Below are 5,621 nucleotides of genomic sequence, written 5' to 3'. Positions count from 1 at the left end.
CCAGGAGAAAACATTCACAACATGTAGCACATATAAAATAATTACATCCCTAAAATAAATATTCTTCTCAAAAATTGAGAGGCCAAGTACTCAAAATTTATTGTAAAAATGGGAAGAATATACTAAAAAATTCAAAAATAAAAAGTAAAAGTGGACCTAAAATATATAATAAAATGTTTATACTCATTCATAATTAGAAAAATGAAATAAGAAAACGATACCAAAATAACACTTCTTACTATCAGAATGACAATATCTATCATCTGTCTGTCTGTCTGCCTGCCTATCTATCATCTATCTATCTATCTATCTATCTATCTATCTATCTATCTAATGTCTACCTATCTACCTATCTACTTACCTAACTACATATCTATCAATACATTTTGGTGGTAGTTTGTTGGGAAATAGGTATTCCCATACATTGCTAATGATAATGAAATTAGCGTAACACTTCTATGCTATACAGATATTTGATAATACTTAATAAAACTTCTTATACACTTACTTTTATTCAATTACCAGTAGGAGACTACCCTGAAGATGTAGCTCCAGTTATTTGAGAATATATATTCCTAAGGTTATTCAGCACAGAATTGTTTGTAATTCAGGTTGAAAAAAGTGGTTGAAAAAAGCTATTATGGTACATCTACACAATGGAGCACTATGTAGTTGTAAAAAAGAATGAAGGCGATATCTACTAGCGGACAATTGATTTCTAGAACATACTGGTAAGTTGAAAATCAAAAACCTAAAAGGGTACCCATGTTATGTTATATTTCATATGGAGAAAAGGGGATACATGAATATACACACATGTTTGCTCACTGGTTACCTGCAGGGAACAAGTGATGGTAAAAGAGAAGAATGGTAAAGGGGCAGCAGAGATAAAGATAGTGAGATTTTTTACTTTAACTATTTTATAACTCTGACTCTTAGAAATATAGTAATGTTTTACATTACTATGCATTGGCTCTCCCCAAATAAACAAAACCAAGAAGCATGTGTAGGAAAGCCAAAGTGAAATTCATACACTAATAATTGAATTTAACAGTATTACATATAATAGTGTAGTTGTACTGAAGAAAACGAGAGTCAAACCCATGTTGAAGGAAATTCTATGAAATAGTAGATCAGTACTCTTCAAAGGTGTCAAGATCTTGAAAGACATATGTGGTTATAGAAAGGATAATATTAGAGGAAGCTAGGTGAAGGATATACAAGAATTTTGGTACTATTTTTGCAACTTTTCTGTAAGTAAATTTAGTTTAAACAAATTTATAAAACAAAAAGATGGACTGAGATGTGGAATTAGAATTTCAGTTTTTCAGCAGCAGTTAGAATAAAGTATAGCTTTTGTCTAATTAAGTAGATTTTCAATTTTATAAATAAATGATTAGTACATTTATATCATATAAAAGACCAGGTGGGCTGAGTTGGTAAATGTTCAGTAATGCGAAGAAGACCTCTTATTAATTGTTCAATTATTTGTACACCACCAAATCTAATAAGATAATAAAATAGGATGGATAGTATGATTCCTTGTGAATAATTATTCACCATATATATTTTTATACATGGCTTGCCAGTGATAAAATATTTTCAATAACTGATAAAATATTGGTTTAAAAGTCAGTCCTATTTATACAGTGTGAATGAAGTAAATAAATATAATCACAGAAACATATTTGAATGTTAGATCAGTCTCTGAGTAAAAAGAAAACATCTATGAATTTTAATTTTAATAGTGTAAAGGCTCATATCCAATCAAAATAAGATAACTTTATAAAAGGAACTATATATGTAAATCATTAAAGTTTGCTAACCACAAGATTATTTTGACTATTTAACTTCAAAAAATTTATTTTCCTTTTCTAGAACACAGATTCCCAGGGGGTATTTCAGTGTGAATGAAGGATTAATCAACTTATTCAGTATTGCAATGGACTAAATGTTTGTGTCTCCCCAAATTTTTTATTATGAAACACTAATTGTAACATAATTGTATATGGATGTGGGGCTTTCGGAAGGTAAATAGGCTTGAGTGTGGAACCTGCATAATGAAATTAGTGCCCATATAAGAAGCAGCTTGAGAACCAGCCAGCTCTCTTTCCACCATGGGAGGACCCAGCAAGAACAAGGCCCTCTGTAAACAAGGAGGAAGGCACTCTCCAAGAACCCTGGTACCATGCTGGCACCCTCATCTCCAGCCTCCAGAATGTGAGAAATAAATGTGTACTGTTTAACTCACTCAGTCTACAGTTATCTGTCAAAGCAGCCTACACTAAGACAAGTTTTTATGTGGAGCACTTCAAACCACCCACACATAAGAAAATAAAAGGTACATTCAAATGGAGATGGAGCAAGGGAAATTCTAACTAGTGAGAATAATCATAGATGTTTCAATGTTTCAAATCATTTTATACCTTAATTTTACTGAAATATAATCAATACAGTACAAGTTTTGTAGTTCTAAAATATATTGCTTTTCACAATTTAAGCTTCTACTAGTTCAAAAAACAAATAGAATGATCACAAACCAGTATACATCAATAGAGATTTATATGTTTTTACTATTTCCAAATTCAAATGTTTATAGGAAGAAAATGGTGGGTTTTGAATTGTTGCCCTTAATAGTTTTTAGCAAAATGAAAATGGTATGTTTTTCTTCCATGCATGCCTAAAAGCTATAATATATTGTGGGTGTATGTAGTAACAGAAAATAAGGCCACATGCTATTAATTCGGAAACATAATGATTAATGTAAAAAGGGAGCTCCATAGCCCATGAATTTTTATCTTGAGGATAATTCCAGGGCCAGAATTTTTAGAAGACACACTCAATATATTAAAATACTCAAGTATATTACTTAGCATCACCGTTTTAGCATTGAGATTCTAACTTCATGATTTTAGTCAGTCTGTGGTTTGATGATAATAGCACATCTCATCTGAGAGCTACTTTTCATTTTGCTTTTGTGGTTTGGAAGGTTCCACTTTCTAAAATCAAATATCTCTCTTTCTGCATGAAGTTTTCAATTACCATAGCTAAAATTTTCCTCCCAAATGTGTCACTGAGGTGGCTGCATCACTTAGAGACTTTTTCTTTATTCTACTGAATATAATGTCTCCTTTTCTGCACCACATGCCCTTGCTTCTGCTTAACTTCCTTCATCAAGTGCTCTTCACTCCTGCAGAGTGCTCTGCAAAGTCAAAGGCAGCTATGCAGAAGAAAAGGTTGTGTGGTACTCTAAGAACATCATTATTTTTCTTCCCTCTTTTTAGAAACTGATTTTATCTTGGGGGGGATTAAACACACAGATTTTATAGCATCATATTCACACAACCTGAAATACACACATACGATCCAGCACAATGCACTTAATAAGTGATTTCCATTAGTGTATAATAGACTGCTTTTATCACTGATTCCAACTTCATATTTCACATGCTTTATTTTTCTTTACTTAAAGCAATATGAGGTAGAGGTTGGAATGAGTGTTGAAATACTAAAATTCCAAACATTTATAATTAAAAGTAATATGGGCTTTTATTGTGTTTCATAATGTCAGACCATAGATTAGCTTGATGCATTTGCAAACCACATTTCTGTAGGGTAAAATGACTTAAAAATGTAGATAGGACATTACATTTCCTTGGCACAGTAAATCACCTGAATATTTGTAGCGAATAAGATTTATCCCCTAATTAGAATAAGATGTTAAATATCCAGTAGTTTTAAAAGGACACTTGAATTACATTTTTTTAATATGAAAGGCATTATTGTTGGTTATAAAGATAACAGTCATTTGTCCTTCCACACAAAACTGAAGGCCAAATATAAGATGAAAAGAATTAAATAAAATAGACCAAAAGACTCATGATCTCAAACACATTTCCATGAACTGAAATATATTTACTGGATTAAATATTGAGCTTCTTTGCCTTAAGTAATCTATTTCATATTTGTTAATCCTCCAGCTTAATTCTCAATAAGTAAATTTGTCAGGCAATTATGTAAAGTTGCTTTAATTTTCTTCTTACCACAAGAACTTATCATTATGTTTCTCCCACATCTAAATTTCCAGAACTAATTCTTTTCTCATCTTATTTCTTGATAACACATTAAAATGTTTTATGATTGCTATAAATAACTAGTTTCAAATATTTAACAAATATATGTCTCTAAAGTTCTAAATAAAATAATTTACCTTTTAAAATTTTATTTTGTTTGATAAATTTAAGAAAAACACAACTATGAAGACTAATAGTCAATATTTTTGTTTTTAAAAAATAATTCTGAAATTTAAAACATGACTCAAAGCATTCATTATTCTAATTTGAAACATTCTACAGGTTCCACCCTCTACACTTACTCTGCCCATAAGTCTACATACTGAGTTACATGATTTCACATGAAGAACTTTGGTAAAACAGCACAGAGGTGACTATAGAGGGCTCCAAGTTTCTTTCTTCTTTCCTTTGTTTCTCCTTCTGCTCTTTCTGATGTATCATGACTGATGTGTTTTTCATTTTGGTTTACAAAAAGAACTCTTTGCTTGGCTAGACAAGTATTTTTTCAGGTGATTGAATCAGAATTCATTTTTGATGCAATCATTGTCCCTTTACACATAAAAATGTGAGTACTTTGGAATGTAAGGAATAAATTGTTAAAGTTAATATATTTTGGTTGAAGCAAAAATCTAGTATTCCAAGAGCACTAAGGAGGAGTGCCATATATTTCCATATATCTACATTAGGGTCAGGTTAGCAAATGTTTCTATGAAATATAAATGCTTTTGCTAATTCTCTATAATTGCTACTTAGCAAAGACCAAAGCCAAAATTACATATTTGCTTCTAAATTGAAACAAAAACAAAAATAAAAACAAAAACAAAAACAGGTAATATTTTGGACAAAATTTTCCAGTAAATTGCTGCTAACTTAAAGGGGAAAGAAATACTGTTATCATTCCTTTTAATGAAAAACTGATATTATGTAAATTGTTAGTAAAGATAGTATTAAAATAGAGAAAAGTAAAATGAAAAATGCCTTGCCAAAAAGACTTTAAAAAGCCATGATCCATCTACAGCCATGCCACCCTAAACACACCTGATCTTGTCTGATCTCGGAAGCTAAGCAGGGTTGGGCCTGGTTAGTACTGGGATGGGAGACCACCTAGGAAGACCTGGTGCTGTAGGTGTTAAAAAAAAAAAAAAAAAGCTATGATCCTGTGTTTCTAAAACTATTTCAATGATTTTGTCCTTAATAACAAATAAAATAGAAAAGTTTAATATAATCTGAAAGTGCAACTAAAAGGAATAAATTAAATAAAACTTGGTAGATGAATATAATGGAATATTATTCAGACATTAAAATCATGTAGAAAATTACTAATAAAATAGAAAATATCGACAATATAAAATAATATAAAAAAATTACCAAAAATATCTACAGTATAATCTCAGTAATTTTAAAAGAAGTCTGTGTAGAAAAATATTAACAATATACATTAACATATTTCTTCTCTCATTGATAGAATTATGAGCATTTTTATTATATTTTCTTATTTCATTTACATACTTTTAAAATAATCTACTTGGAGTGATATTATCTTGGTGT

The 5,621-nt window shown here is 30.4% G+C and overlaps 1 non-coding gene across 1 annotated transcript; it reads left to right on the top strand.

Annotated features, from left to right (window-relative positions):
• Window positions 1–5,083: 5,083 nt before the first annotated feature.
• Window positions 5,084–5,202, top strand: LOC111732188. Its single transcript, XR_002777455.1, has one exon. It is a non-coding gene; the product is annotated as a 5S ribosomal RNA (ribosomal RNA).
• The last annotated feature ends 419 nt before the right edge of the window (window positions 5,203–5,621 follow it).

Source organism: Pteropus vampyrus, unplaced genomic scaffold (genome assembly GCF_000151845.1).
Source record: "Pteropus vampyrus isolate Shadow unplaced genomic scaffold, Pvam_2.0 Scaffold11, whole genome shotgun sequence".
Classification (NCBI taxonomy): Eukaryota; Metazoa; Chordata; class Mammalia; order Chiroptera; family Pteropodidae; genus Pteropus; species Pteropus vampyrus.
Note: the sequence above shows the minus strand (reverse complement) of the source record. Positions and strands in the feature narration are given on the sequence as shown.